Source organism: Tursiops truncatus, chromosome 14, assembly GCF_011762595.2.
Source record: "Tursiops truncatus isolate mTurTru1 chromosome 14, mTurTru1.mat.Y, whole genome shotgun sequence".
Classification (NCBI taxonomy): Eukaryota; Metazoa; Chordata; class Mammalia; order Artiodactyla; family Delphinidae; genus Tursiops; species Tursiops truncatus.
The window spans coordinates 7,818,089-7,834,030 of NC_047047.1; the positions used below are offsets into that span (position 1 = coordinate 7,818,089).

Genomic DNA, 15,942 nt, shown 5'->3' on the forward strand with positions numbered 1-15,942 from the left:
GGGGGGAGGGATGCACAGGCTGATGAGAAAGGCAGGAGAAGTGGAAGAGTCTCCTCTTTCAGAAGATGACCAAGGGCAAGGAAAGGAGGAGAGAAAACAAGAGAACAGAGACTGGCCTGGACACCGAGGAAGATGGGCCATAACTCCTAGACTTTTAGGATCCCAGGAGGACTCACAGCACCTATGCTGCTTCACAAACATCACAGGGACACGTCTGATTCTTAGACCATCTTGTACAAGCGCCCGCAATGTGTGTGCATTTCCATTAAACTCAGCCTAATTTACTACTGAGACTTCAGGCAACAACATAAACCCATCAATGCAGTTACGGTACCCCATGAAGATACCCAGAAAGAAAGGAGAAAGGGCTAGAAATTGAGCCTTCCATCGTAGGGAGCAATGAGGAGAAGAGGAGCTGCCTGCCAGGGACTCTGGAAAGCTGCCGTGGTCCTCGGAGCGGGACTATAGCAAACCTCCCCGGAAGGCTGCGATTCAAAACCTCTCAACAGTACTGTTTCTAATTTAACCTTCTCATCAACAGGCCTCCCTCCCCTTGTTTTAATAAGCAGTAACCCTTTCGACAGAACTGAAAATTTTATGAAGAGAAATATTTCATGTAGATGGTTAGCAATCAGCATGTTGTAGTACTTTAGACGAGGTGTTTCCAACAGATTTCTATTTTCTCAGTTACAGATTTACTTCAGGAAAAGAGTATATTCTACTATAACAACAAAACTCTGGATTAAATATTCAAAGGAAGATGAATGAAACAGCTTCCAAATTTCTCACTTAAAAAGCAAGACATTTTCATATTAATAAGATGCTGATACCCTGAAATCAACAAAACAAAGAACCCCGCAGCTGGGCTCCCATCACCAGAAGAGCTACAGCCGTGGTCCCAAAGTGATGGCTGGTCCCGAAGTGACGGCTGGCCCCAAGCGCAGGGGGACAACCAGACACACACCACCTACCCGGCAGCCAAGTCACCTTAGGAACCGCCTGGGGGGTTTTCAAGGAATCTGACCCTGTAGTCAGCCGAGGACAGATAGCACAGACGCTTGAAAAAATTATCACCATGGTTCCCCTGCGGCAAGTTTGGAAAGTAAAGGGGAAACCCCACCCATAATCACACAACTGAAGTCAGAGTTTTTTTATTTGCATATTTTACACAGATGAGATCAGCAGGTACTAAAGTATAGCATCCTACTTTTTCTCTTGAACGTTAAATGGCAAACATAGTCCCTGCTGTTGCCGGGTGGCAGGACTATCATATTTTCAAGACTGCATCAACTCTTCACACACATTTTTTAAACATTTAACCTAAAATATGTCCTACAAACAAGATAACACGTGGCTGTTTTCTCCAGCTCCTAAGTAGGCAGACTGACTGGCAAAGCAGCTAAGAGCCTGTGGCCAGCAGTGGCCGGAGGGGCTCTGTTAGCAGGAAGGTGAGACCTCTGAGTGGAATGAGGTCACACCCTATAGGCCTGGCCACCCATCCACAAGACAGATGTGCAGCAGCTGGAGTTTACTCGGCCACTGGGGTGGGGGGAGGGGGGCAGTAGGTAGGATGTGTGCTAAGAGGACGCTCACTGCAGCTCGTTACCTGTGCCCTAACGTACCTTACACCATGAACTGCAAGATTTAATAGCAGCCTAAATGTCCGTCAGGGAAACAGTAAATTACGGTTCAGTCATATGGTGAGATACCATGCAGGCATTTGAGATGGAAATTACTGAGTTTATAACAACTTGACAAATGAAAACCTAAAACTCTAAGATCTACCAATATAAATACACAGACGCGCACACACACTAAATGGAAGCGATTAGAAGAAAACGTATTAAGACGTTAACGTTGGTAGACGGGGTACCGTGATTTTCTCTTTTATCACCTGGACCATGTTTCTCTAAACCCTTTACAATAAGTATGTAAAATTTTAATTACTGGAAAAAAACGAGCCGATGTGAGGTGGTTTAGGACCTCCCCTCCCACCTGGCTCCTGGGGAGGATTCCCTCCCCTCCATCCCTCCAGATTCAGCCAGAGGGGCTCTGCCTCAAATGTCTCACAGCCTCCCCCGTCTCTCATGGTGCGGGGGGGTGGGGGTGGGAATGCACAACTCCTCCACCCCCAAGTCACAGGAAAACTGTCACACCTCAGACCCCCAGATCTTGGAGCAGTGGCTGCGACCTGGCTAGCCCTGTACCGCAGGTCCAGTGGACACGAAGCTCCTGTGGGCCTGACCGGCGGGGACTAAGCGGGAGCCAAGGACGGGCACACACAGGAGGGAGGTGGGCGTTCGGAAGGCTGGGATCTCCGGGAGGGGGCAGTTTCAGGAACGACCACGGGAGAGGAGGCTGAAGGCCGAGGGCTTGGTGACGCCACATGCCCTGCAGACACGGAGTGACAGGACGTCAAAGGCCGCTGCCCAGTCATCTCTGGAGACCGGGGTAACCCGGAGTGATGCCAGAGGGCAGTGACAGGAGGTAGAGAGGATGGCACGTCGTGGGTCAAGGAGGAAGGGACCCCCAAGCCCACCTCGGCTGAGAAACGTAGGCTGTGCAGAGGAAGGAATCCATCCATTGCGAGGCTGGCTCTCATGGGGGAACCAGCCACGCTGCAGTTACTGTGAGGAGACAAAGGGGCGTCTGCAAAGGAGCGGAGGTGGGACAGCAAGTACTTCTTCTTTTTAAAAAAAATATTGATTTATTTATTTGGCTGCGCCGGGTCTTAGTTGCGACATGTGGGATCTTTTAGTTGCAGCATACGTGCGGGATCTAGTTCCCTGACCAGGGATCGAACCTGGGCCTCCTGCATTGGGAATGCGGAGTCTTACCTGCTGGACCACCAGGGAAGTCCCTAAGCAAGGGTTTCTTTACAAAAGGAAAGGCTCCAGGCACAGAGTGGAAAGGAAGAAAAGACTTCACGGACCGTCCATCTGTCGGACACATGTGTTCACCAGGCCTTGTCCGGCGGCACACCATCCCTAGGAGCGGAGCGGCCTACAGGAAGGTGAGAAAAGCCCAGAAAAGGGGGGCACAGAGAGCAGGTCCAGGCTGCTATCGTTAGGGCAGGGCTCGTGAGCAATGTTACTGACAAGGTGTTTGGTGCGGAGACCATAGGCATGCTCTGGGGTAGAGAGAGCCTGCCCAGGTGAAGCCAGCTCTGCAGCAGGGGTAGACACAGACCAGCCTGTGCTCTGCACCGGGAACCAGGCTGGGTGCTGCCCACCCCGGCACACAGCCGCAGGGCAGGCAAAAGGATGAGAGAGGGAAGGGAGCATAATGCACAGGCCCCAGCCCCACGCAGGCCCCACCCTGAACTTGACCATTCCCGTACCACCTGCGGCGGCAGGTAGCAACAAGCCTCATTACAAGCAACAGCTGTTTCTGACCGTAAGCGTCACAAGACAAACTGAGAAATAACTTGCTTCCCATCTCCCGGCACAAAAATATGTAAAGACTGGGTCACAAAATACAAAGAGCTGAGCGGATGGAAATAATAAAATGCAAACTGAAGCTGATGGTAACCTCAGGGTGAAGGTATGTAGTTTCAACTATACTGGAAATGAAAATGTCTTAAGCTGAGTGGAAATCCACCGTTATCAGTCTTCCTATGCTTTTTCAAATAAAGTAGCACCTACTAAATCGTTTTATCACAATAAAACATAATAAAGAATATCAAAAACCACTATCTGCATTCTAGTTTGACTTATCTTTTTATCTTTCTTTTCGAAAAAGCAACGTAAGCAAAATAAAAATCTTTTCTACAGCTTAGAGATCATAGGCCACATGTTTCTTTTAAATGGGAGGGTGTGCGCCTGTCATTTTTGATCACATCCCTGGATGTCGCCCACACCTGCCCACTGTCAGCACTGACTAGCTGCTTGCTGGCATGCAGCCCCCATGAGAAGCCCACTGAGGAGACATCCCCATTCAGGCAGGATGACGAGCGGGGGGAGGGGGGAGGGGGCAGGACCTCACAGCTGCCCGCATCCTGCCCCTTGCTCCCTTCCAGGAGAGCCGGTCACACCTATCTGGAGGGGCCCACCTCTCATGTTTGCCCCCCACCAGCCCGCCCTCCTTGTAGGGCCCTCACCCCCTGGACCAGGTGTGACTGACTCTTGCCATCCATCAAGTCCCTCCCGTGACTTAACGCTAATGAGGTAAACCACACCTGTCCAGGATGGTCAGTGGAACAATTTAACCTGCGGCCCCGGGGGGATTTTACCCAGCCCTCCAAAGGCTTAGCCCCAAAACGTGCTAACGTAGTCGTTGCAGGTGTAAAGGCAGAGAGGAAAGGGACCAGAACACAGGCTCCCTCACATCACCTGCTGTGCCACTTCCTTTAACGCTGCTTCAGCTTGTTTAAACTTTGCAAGTTTTTAAAGTTTAGAGCATTTAAACACCGTGTTGAGCTATTAATCCAGGGAAGGACATCACAGCCTAACTCCACTGTGGCAGACTCCTAATAAAGGGAAAAGGAAAAGCAAGAAGTACTGATGACGAGACCTCTCACCAAAAACAAAGCACCCAGCCCAGAGGAGGCGGAGGTGGGCAGGGTGCCCCCTTGGGACCAGCCACCAGATGCTCAGGCCCAGCAAGCAGCACACCTGCGGGCTGAGGCCGCTTCCCTCACCTTCCTGGGACTCTACAAGGCACGGTCCGCTGGGGGAAGAGTCAAATGCTTAGAATCACCCCCATACACCAGCCTGCTTGCTGACACTGGATCACCTGGAGATACAGCAGAGCCTCCGTAAGTCTGCTCTTGAGGCTCAGGGTAATGAGATCGCTTCACACAGAGGACGGCGGCACTACCTCACATGGGAATGGTGTCACTGAATCCTTATACCCAAACCCACGTGAGTCGGGTACAACACAGGCCAACATTCAGCCAAACGCAGCTCCATGAAGAAACCAACACCATCGCCAGGCCACTGGGTTATCCAGTAGCCACTGGCGATCAGAAGAGACGACTGCAAACAAACAGGTTCTGGCTGATAAGTGGCCGAGCTGGCTCTGATACACAAAACGCTTTGAGGCTCTGGGGAAAGGCATGCAGTTTCCCTCCCTCCTGAACACGTCAGGGGAAGACATCTTCCCCACAACTCAGAGGGTCCCACCAGGTGCCCAGAGGCCCCTCCAACCCCTGCTGTTCACGACCCCTGACCTCTCCGCGGGGCGAGGGCTCACACTGAGCGACACCGAGCAACACCCACAACCTCGCAATGGAAGCACCAGATGCAGGAAAACTCCACTGGCTAAACTCTGTTCTGGGAGGAGCCCCACCTCCAAAGAGTTCTGAAGTTGAAAGGTGACGATCAGACTAGCTAGCAGCAGGCCAGTGGGACCCAGCTAGCCCTAGGTCAATGCCCAGGCTCTCCCTTCCTCTCTCTCTGGGCCTCAGTTTCCTCATCTGCAGCGGGTTGATTAGGGAGCCTCATCAGGTGGCTGGGGAGTCACAAACTGCTCCTTAGAGACACCTGGCACCATGCCCAGCACATGAGCCCACCTCTGGGGGTGAGACAGCGAGAGAGCCGAGACCCCTCCGAGGGGCTCCACCTGGGGCCCTGCAAACACGGGGAGGAGGGTTTTCTGCTGGGGCAGAGCCTGAGTGGCTCGGCGAGGGGCTGCCCCTCAGCCAGAGGGCAGCAGGGCGGGCAGGGGCTAGGAGGGCAGCTCTTCAGCAAGACCCCCTGGGGGCAGCACCCCAGCCCCACCGGGCAGTCTGGGGGCAATTCCTCAGGCCCGCACACTGGGGCCTGGGGGCAGTTTCAGATCCAGATCCAGCCCGAAGAAGACCCTGAGGAAGGGGCCCAGCCCAGGGTCAGGCTGAAGCGCTCCAAAGACCATCTCATGGGAGAAGCTCAAGCCAGGCGGCCAACAAGAAACCCAGGAGGCTGGGCTGGGCGGACGGGAGAACGAGTCTGTCATCCTTTGTCCAAATCCCATTTGCAACGGTTACTCATTTCAGAGAAGCTGGTGCTTGATGACGTTTTATGTATCAGACAAGGTAAACCAGCGGGGACCTCCTCATCCTCACACGCTCTGTCCACGTGGCGTCCCGCCATCAGCCATACTGCCTGGTCCCAGACACAGTGGGTGACAGGCCTCCTGGAACCCCTGAGAAGATCCTAGTTCATAAACAGCAGGGTCATGGCTCTGGTCCCAGTGGTTGGGACAAGCTGGTTGAGACCAGGGACGAACCAGCTGAGATGCCACCAATCAGACCATTCATTGATCTCTGAGGCTCCGTAAACTAGATCTGGCGTGTAATTCTTACAGCGAAACAGCAGGGCTCCTGGATTTTGACACCTTGCTCAACTCACTGTGGTGGCGTAGTCTTGGGGGGGGGTCACACGAGGCACACGCACGAGCTCCTGGCAAGAGCACGGCAGACTCTGTCTCCCCACCCCCATCAGAGCCACTGCCAACTAGAGCGGGCACAAGAAGCCCTCCCCGCACTCCTGGAACTGGAGCTGCTATCAATTAGCACCACAAGAAGTAGCCCAGTTTAGAGAAGGTGATAAAAATAAGCTAATACCTTGAGTGGGGGGTGGAACAGGACCAAGGGCTCCAGGACGGCGTGAAGTACGGTCCACGGACAGGCAGCATCAGCGTCCTCTGGAAGCTTGTAGGAAGCGCCCCACCTATTAAAGCTCCCTGAGGGCGGAGCCTGCAACAGGCCTGCCAGGTGATTCGCAGGCACTGAAGTTGTTGCAGAAGCTGCCTCTAGTCTGCTATCTTAGAAAGAGGCCCTAAGCTTTGCACAGCTGTTTCCAATTAAGTCCTAATGCTCTACGAAAAATCAGACCTCCCTCCCTCTTTATCGAAGAGGCCTCCCTCTTCAAAAAACTGCAAATCAGCTCTGCAGCAAAAAGACAGGATGTGGGCTGTGTCCACGTTCAGTGACAGCAGGACTGAACGCAGAGGGAGTCAGGCAGAGTGGAACAGTCAGCCGCGTCCCCCTCAGCAGTCCCTGCCAGCCTCCCAGTTCACCCTCCCCTACGGGACCCCGCACCCTCTTCACAGCCACTGGTGACCATCAGAAAGGCCAAAAGAGAGGTTACCGCATCTGGTGCAAGGGTGTGCGTGTGGGGCGTGTGTGTGTGTGTGTGTGTGTGCGCGCGCACGCATGCGGTGTGGGGTGTGTGTACATGCAACACTTGACAGCTGCCCACAGTTCACCCAGAATGGGGCTGGGGTCCGCCCGTCCCCGTGTGGACTCTCACTACAGCCCAGCCCAGCCCAGGGAAACCACTCAGCAGCTGGCCTGCAAGGGAGGCCCTCAGTTGTCTAGACCCCAGACCCCCTCAGGCTCTTGGGCAAATGACCTTGTCCTCAGGTCAGCGGACAAAGAACAGACATTGTCAAAGGCCTCCTGACCTGGAGCAGTCCCGGGTCGCGGGCGGGAGGCCTTCACCAGCTGGGTCTGTGGGTTGGCACCCGCCTGGGGCTGTCCTCTCGGGTGGGAGGGAGGACACTATGACACTGTGACTTAAACACGGTGTGCATGACACAGAAAAAGGAAACACCCGCAAGTTAAAAAGTACAGCCTATTTTAGCTTTAAACACACATCCCTCTCACCGACAGCAACGTCCAAAACAGCACATCCTATTTTAGGAAGTTATCAAAGGCAGCTCCTAAATGGGCCACAAAATAGACCCACAGGACTAACAGAGGGTTACAGGAGCTGCAGGGCGTGGAGATGCCGCTTAACCACCTCCTACCGCAGCCCCAGTTCGAGGACCAAGAGACTGAGGCCCAAGAGCTAACACGGCCGCCTGAGTCTTCCTGACTCGGGCTCTACCCTCTACTTCCAATCCTCCTGCGCAGCCCCCAGCCACTGTGAGGCCCGGCCTCCAAGTCATGGGGCCTCCAGCTGTGGTCTCGGCAGGACGGGCAGTGGGTGGGGAGAGGTGGGCACGGGGGAGAAAGCCCCCACCCGGCAGACGCCGAAGCTTTGGGCTGAAAGGACGGTCCCTAAGGAGGGACCGGTGCTGCCACGGCCTTACTCTCTCACAGAGGGAGGGCAGTTCCCACAAGACGCCAGCGATGTCCTGGAGGTCCCGGCCAGGCAGAGCCCACTGAATGGAGGATGTGGTGAATCCTCGCTCGTGGGGCTGTGCTCTGGGAACGCCGGGTTCCAGCACCGCGGACAGAGAAAGGCCACAGCAAAAGTGCCCCTAGAATTTGGAAACAGGGCCTGGAGCAGTCACTCACTGAGAACTGGGACACTGCGGGGCCCCAGCTTCCCCAGTCCAGGCAGGATGACCAGGACGTGCCACCGCACCCGCTCGGGACAGAGGTCAAGGTGGCGTGGGTGCGGGTGTCAGGTGCAACTGCACAGCCTGCATCCTGTCCCGGGAAGGGGTCCTGCCTCGTGGTCAGGGGCAGAGCCCGGGGCCAGGCCACCTGTGCTCGAGTCCTGGCTCTGCCTCTCAGAGGGCTACGCACAGCCAGGGGGAACTCATTTCACCTTCTGCTCCTCCGTTTCCCCTGACGTGGGCGTAACCAGCAACCTCCTCCTCGGGCTGTTGCAAGGGCTAGATGATGCCAGCCCCATGAACTGTCCCCAGCAAACGTTACCAAGCCCGGCTAACAAGCCCAGCTGACGCCCCCAAGGCCCAGGATCTCCTCTATCCCTTCAGAAACAAGGTCCTGGAAGCACTCAGGCCAAGCCACTGGATCCAGCACAGCAGGGAAGGTGCTCTAAGTACCAGAGAACACAGGAAGTTTACAGCAGGAAATGAGGCCTTGATAAATCTATTCAAAGTCCCCATTAAAAACCTGGCCAGGGACTTCCCTGGTGGCGCAGTGGTTAAGAATCCGCCTGCCAATGCAGGGGACACGGGTTCGAGCCCAGGTCCGGGAAGATCCCACATGCCGCGGAGCAACAAAGCCCGTGCGCCACAACTACCGAGCCCGAGTGCCGCCCGCGCGCCTAGAGCCCATGCTCCGCGACGAGAAGCCACCGCAATGAGAAGCCCGCGCACCGCAACGAAGAGTAGCCCCCACTCGCCGCAACTAGAGAAAGCCCGCGTGCAGCAAGCAACAAAGACCCAACGCAGCCAAAAATAAATTAATTAAAAAAAAAAAAAAAAAACCTGGCCAGGAAAAGAATGGGCCAGAGAAGCCCTATGAGAATCTGTGGACAGCAGGAAGGGAGGGAAGGCGATAGTGACCATGCCCGGGTGATGGTGCACCAGGGAAATGACCTCGGTAACCGGGAACTCGGGGGTGGGCCCCCTCCCCTCTGAAGAGCCGGAGGCCTCGGGGAGCCCCACCCTCTGCAGAGCTCCCGCTTCAGCCTTTCCTCCCCACACACGTACTCAGAGCAGGGCAACAGTGCCACGGTGAGGGCCACCCTGACTCTGGGGCTGGGGACTGGACACCTGTGGGGAGGGGAGGGAAGAGAAGGGGAGGCTTATCCCCAGAGCACAGGATCCAGCCCAGCCGGAGAGGGTCCCTGCTCTGGCGAGGCCCGGGGTGCAGGCAAGCATGGCCGTCTCCACTCAGTGCGGAGCCGTGCAGACCGACTGCGAGTCCAGTCAGGAGCAGATCACACAGTGCTTAGAGCTCAGTGAGTCAGCACCAGCACGTGCGTCCATCCCCGCAAGACCCGACCTGAAGCCCAGGTGCTCTCTATCTAACCTAGCTCCGAACAAGCACCAACTCAAGCTCCAGGACCTATCGACACTCTTAAAGAAGTTTCTACGCCATGAATCCTCATTATCCTGTGCGCCCATTCTAATTAACGTCTCTGAAAAGTTTTGTGATTAAAAATATTTCAAGTGGCAAGTCTGACTCATTATATTAAAGAGAGAAACATGGGCAAAGTCTCTTGCAAAGAAGGCTGGTTACCACAACGCTATTTGGAGTTGATTTTAGTAAGATTCTGCCTTCAAATCCTGACCACCTGGGGGTGGATTAAACATTTGTGGATTAGCCTTGGTGTAAACAATGAAAAGACAGTGCACTTGCGGCGGGGGGGGGGGGGGGGGGGGGGGGGGGGGGAGTTTTAAGTGCACTCCGCACTGTTATCCGGAATTACTGGCAACCAAGGGGGACACACAGGGCCCCCTACAGAGGCCCATCCTTCCCCACCACGGGGAGCGCTGCTCTCCGGCCCCCCACCTTGGGGAGGGAAAGTTGGGGGGGGAGGGAGTGCACTGCAGAGCTCCTGCCCCACGCGGCCTGGTCCGCCACAGCTGAGCACAGGCTATCGTGGCCATTTTCAGTCGTACCGTATAATATTGAGGCTGAGAGTATAAAAACAATATATCTGTAAAAGTTCAACACGCAATTTTAAGCAGATGAAACTCATTTTGTACTCAGTTTTGACTCCTTCGGTGGTATCGGTGATTTTGCTTTGTCCAAGGCCTAGCCCTGCTCTCCCATCTCGTCTGTCATCCCGGATGAACAAGAGTTGAGTTTCAATAGTCGGGAGAGAGAGATGACTTTGGTACTTGAACCATGGGGTTTTAGTGGGCTCTCTGTAACCTGGAAATCTGATGGGCTAAATAACTCCCTGGCTTAAATCCCTCCCTTGGCTTTCTCAGCACAAACAGGATACAGTCCAAGGTCCTTTACCCCGGGGTGGGGGGCCTGCTAGCCCACCTACCTTCCCCAAGCGAGCTGAGGACCACACCTGCAGGCTGTTTCTTTAAGGCTCTCAAATATGCACCCTCCACACCTTTGCTCGGGCTGTCCCTCCCCTGATGCCCTGATTCTTGTCCTGCAGGCAATTCGTACTCACGCTTCAGGACCATATTTAAATAGCAATTCCTCTGTGAAGCTTCTCCTGGCCAGAAATAAACACCCTCTGCTCTTTATGACACAGTCCTCTTGAAACCACAAAGAAAAAAACTTTAATACACTGTAGATCCCTGTCTCCCCTGAGCTCCTTAAGGGACTGAGTCATTTTCATCTTCAACGAGCACAAAGCTGACCCGTTGAAGGAGCCCCGAACAGCTTTTCTTAAATGATTAAATGACAGAAAAACTCACATTTTGCATCCCCAGTGCCCCAAGATAAACTCAGTACGTAAGAAAAATTATTTGGAAATGTTTTTTATCAGTGAAACAGATTGCTTAAAAAAATGACTATAAAATAATGAAACTGATTTTCCTGCACTTCACTTAGGCGGATACTGATGGCACAATGTGAAGAGGGGCTGCAAACTGTCGGGGTGACTGCAGCCCGGCTGGGTGTGCAGCCTCCCGGGGCCCTGCAGTATACAAAGGGGCCAGGCCTGGGGTCAGGGGCCTGGTTTAGTCTTGGCTGTCACTCACCAGCCAGGAGAGCCTGGGTTGGCCACTGATCCGCCCTGGCCTTCAACATGATGTCTGTGGAGTGCAGGGCCAGGCAGTAGCAGTCACAGCTCCCTGCACCCAGGGCTCTTCAGAGGCACTTCGATCTCTGCGGTATTTCCACGTTATAAAGAACACAGCGCTGCACACCTCCAACTCCAGCTCCTTTGGAGGACACCCTTTTGTGTGGGCGACCTGCTTAAAAGTACGCAACCTGCCACAGACCTCAGGCAGCACCTAGAAGGCTGGGAGGCAGCCCTCCCCGCTGCTCCGTGGACACCTAGCAACAGGCTGATCTTGAGTGCAGCCAGGTGATACCAGATTCTACTAACACGAAGAGGGAAGTACTAGGAGGCTGAAATGAAAAACACAAGTGATTTCATAACCCCGTGTACACGGCTTTCCAAACAAGCCTTGGTAAACAAATGCACGCTTCAGAAACATACATCTAGATGGGACAGACAGTGCCACCGGGGCCATGCGCAGAAACGCCAGGCCTCCAGGGCGGGGAGCAGAAAGACCAGAGAGGAGCCATGATTTTCCCTCCATACTCCCGTGACGTTTGAATGAGGCCACAGGTTAAGTAATGCCCTCACAGTGTGTAACTGTGCAAAGTAGATAACAATCTCAAGAATCAGGGCTCTGGATGCCGCCACCTGTGTGGTGCTCGCGTCCTTGACCTTTCTACTCTGTACAAGCTTCGAGGGACCTGTCGGGAGGTGCTGGGTTCAAGCCCAGCCAGTACCTGGCACCCTCCTCCCTCACCAGGGACCCCACCTGGGGCTCGTGCTCACCACCACCAAGGCCCCCCAGCTCTCCGCCTGTGGAGCCAATGCTGCTGGCCCAGGAGGGGCAGAAATAAGCCTGGCTGGAGGAGAGAAAGAGAAAATGGACTCACACAGGAGATGGAGAAAGGGGCCTTGCTGGAGCTGCCCACAGCCCAGTCGATACTCTCGGTTCCCACACACTCCTTACAGGGCAGGGAAAGAGGAACAAGCCCAGCTGGTCCTCAGATACCAGCTCAGCACCAAGGCCACAGTCAGCGGGAGCCCCCCCTCTCCCACCCCAGGGCTTCCAGAGCCATCCAGGAGATGGCTCCTGCCTCAATCACCCAACCCCGGGCCAGACCCTCGGTCACAGCCTGCCCGCATGGGGTGAACCCCAGACCTATAACCTGCTCTCCACGGTAGTCACACTGCGGGTGCCCGGGCGCTTCTGGAGGCCGGGGGCAGATCCATGAACAGGGGCAACATCTTGGGGAGCTTCCACATTTACGGGATACTTTTTCAAAAAGTTTGCGGGCCACTGGGCTAAAGCATTTCAAGGCTACACAGTCCACTTAGCAAACAAACACCTAGCTCTGTCCCTGGTCCCTGAAAGCTCAACCTGTGGCTTTTAGCCTGGGAGAAGCCACAGCACGGGAGGGCTTATGTGCAAAAGAACCTCGCCTTCCTCCAGTTTTAACTTCTCAGATGGCCTAACAGAAAGATTCCACACATGACAAGACACCATAGACATCTCAAATGTAAGTTAAAAAAAACACACTCCCACCTATTATATAATTCCACATTTTCCCCTGATAGCTTAGCGAGATTGCCAAGTTTAAAGGAAAAAAAGGCTTTTCGGACTCAATTATTTTATCCCCACAGGGTCATCCGTTCTTTTCTCCTACACGTAGTGACTGTAGAATAACGAAGCAGTGTTTTCACAGGACTGGGGTCAGGCATCGTGCCTGCTGGCCGTCCAGGAGAAGCTACAGACACACGAGTGAGCACACTCGTGAACACTTGTGAGCACATGTGTAACACCCACGGCCAAAACTGTTCTGAAGTGACCTCAAATCAAAAGTTTGCCCAAATCATCCTGGTCTCTGAGACCACAGAGGGAGTGGATTGTCACAAAAATGAAACCCACACTGAAACCTATTCAAAGGCGGCCCATGAAGGTTCCTCTGGAAACGTCTCCCGGCTCCTCCCGCAGCACAGCCCTGATCCATGCCTGACCAGAGGCAACACCACGGGTGCAGGGGTGAGGCTCTGGGCTCCGGTTCCAACCGTGCCTCCAGATGGAGGGAAGGGAAAGGCCATCCACTCAGGGACACAGACTCACCAGGCGTGCCCTCCGCCCCCTTACCGCTCGGAACCCGTGGCTAGTGAGCCGCACTGCTCCCCTCCTTGCTGTGGGAGGGGCCTGGGGGGGAGGGCGGTGAGGAGGCCAGTAGGCACCCGGGGTGGGGCACACCTGTGCCTGGCCAGCCCGCACAGGCCAGCTCTCCATGCCTGTAACACCCAGCCCGGAGCCGGGCTCCTTAAAATCCAGGGACGCGACAAAGGGAAAAGCAGTCCTCTGAAATCTCAAGTGAAAAGTAAAGAGAAAAGAGGGAAGAAAACAAGTTGAGGAAATCTTTGTGGAAGCCACAAATTCTTTGTGCAGCAGTTAGTCTGATACTGACCCCGCCAGATGGGTTAGCACCTCACAGCCTCAGCCTACATGTTACCCCTTTACATGTCTAAGAGGAACAGGACTGTAATCAACAACGTCATTGAGAAGGCTTTGTGGCTATAAATCCTGAGCGCTTAATGAAATATAAAGTAGCCCTCGCTCTCAAGAAGACAGCAGGGCTTCCCCGTAGCTGTCCCCCACCCCCTCCATCACCACACCAGGCACTTGGCGGTGGGGTGCACCCACTCACAGGACGCCTGCTGCCAACGTGGCCACGCCCCGGAAACGCCAGCCTGGGCGGAGGGCCTCGTGCAGGGCCCCTACTGCGCCAACATCACGGTCCTAAGGCGCCCAGGGAGACTGCCCAGGCCACCGGGGCAGAGCCTGCTGGGCAAAGTGGGGGAGGGGTGGAGACCCAATTTTACATACAGCCGTCAGGATGGGCCTTACCAAGAAGGGGACATTTGAGCCCAAAGATGCTATGAGAGAAAGTACGCCATGGAGACGTCTGAGGGAAGAGGCAGAAGGGCAGGCCAGGGCCGTCAGCCTGAGGCTGGCGCAGGGACAAGAGGAGGAGAAGGGGGATGCGACGTGCGGCCTCATGACCTCTGCTGTACCCAAGTGAGAAGCCTCTGGAGGGTTCTGAGCAGGAGAGTGAGCTGGTCTGACTTTGCTCAATGAAGCCCCCTCCGGCGGCTCTGCTAGAAACAGTGATGGGGCAAGGGCGGCCGTGGGGAGAGCGGGCACCCTGCAGACGGTGCAGTAATGAAGGCAAAGGTGGGACACACAGAAAGGAGGAGTGACTGTGCTCCGAAGATGCGGCAGGACTTCCCACAGAGCCGATACGGGCAGTCAGGTGTCAGGGACCACACGAGGTTTCACCGGCAGAGCAGAAGGTGCGCGCGGGCCTTCATCTCACGGAGGTGGGGAAGGAGGCCCACACCCGAGTCTGGTTTTGGACACGTGCAGTCGGAGATGCTTCCTGTCAGGAAGGCAGTGGCTAGAAGGGCCCAGAATCCAGGCGAGACGTGTGGACTGGGTGAGTGTGTTTCGGAGTCGCCAGCCTGTAAGTGATGAGTGAAGCGCCAGCAAAGCGAGCAGAGAAGAGCAGAGGTCCCGGGACGAGGCCCCGGCAATGCCAGGAGGAGAAATCAGCCAAGGAGGGAGACAGAAGGGCGACCCCGAGGGAGGGGTGCTGGGGACCGAGGGGAGAGGCTTCAAGGACGGGGGGGTGACGCGCTGATGCTGACAGGCGATGGGAGGCTGAGAGGCTATGGGAGGCTGAGAGGCCGGGCGAACGGTGCAGACGCTGGCTGGTGAGTCTACAGGAGTGCTGGCTTCCGCAGTACCTTGGAGGCAAGGCCAGCAGCCGCGAGCGGGGTGCGGTGAGGTTGAGGAGAAAGTGTGAAATCATGGTCCAGGGCAGGGATCCACAAACTGCGGCCCCAGGGCCCAGTCCTGCCCACTGTTTGCTTTTGTAAAATAAAGTTTTATTGGAACACGGCCACATCCGTTTGCTTGCCTACTGCCCTTGACCATTTTTGTACTACAACAGCAGAGTTCAGTGGTGCTGTGACAGGACTGGCACGGCCCATAAAGCCCCAAATGTTCACTCTCTGGCCCTTCTCAGGAAAAGCTGGCTGACCCCTGGTCTAGGATGGTGGGGAACCAGGTTCTGGGTGCCAAATGGTCCCTGTCACGCTGTGGCCGTGAATTCAGAAACCCACCAACGTGGTCGTGGGTTCTCCAGCCACATCCCACCGGGTTGAGAAGCAGCCGTAACCAGGACTGTGGTTTTACCAAGCGACAAGGAGGCCCTCTGCCACCGGCCCTTCCGTATCAGACAATCAGCCACTCCTGCCACGAGCCCCCAGCGCCCAGCAGAGCCCGCCGTGCTCGGCACATCCTCACCTACTTTCGCAGCCTCCGAGAGGTGGGGAGGGCTGGGGCTCGGTGCTGAAGAGGATTCAGCTATGCGTGGATTCAAAACAGACTGGTTCCGTTCAAAAGCCCAAGTTCTAAACCTCTGGGGCCCAGCACGCTCCACCCCGGCTGCAACTTAGAATCACCACGTGGAAAAGGTGACAAATGTCAATGCTGGCTGGCTCCACCCCCCACTCCTTTACTGGCCTCCGGCGGAGGTAAGGGGGTGGAAAGCAGGCCTCCCTGCGCCTCAAAAGCCCCCGG

At 55.3% G+C, this 15,942-nt stretch overlaps 1 protein-coding gene across 11 annotated transcripts in view; it reads right to left on the reverse strand.

Moving 5' to 3' along the window:
• Positions 1-15,942, reverse strand: part of INPP4A (inositol polyphosphate-4-phosphatase type I A) — a 148,516-nt gene that overhangs the window by 109,627 nt on the left and 22,947 nt on the right. Inside the window, exon 1 of one of the 11 annotated variants that reach the window (XM_073791069.1) lies at positions 11,296-11,741. The exons of 9 other annotated variants lie outside the window; for them this stretch is intronic. The gene's annotated coding sequence lies outside the window, so the exon portion shown is untranslated. Of the gene's footprint in view, positions 1-11,295; positions 11,742-15,942 lie in introns of those variants that run through there. One more of the 11 variants, XM_033838119.2, reaches the window with a different exon arrangement.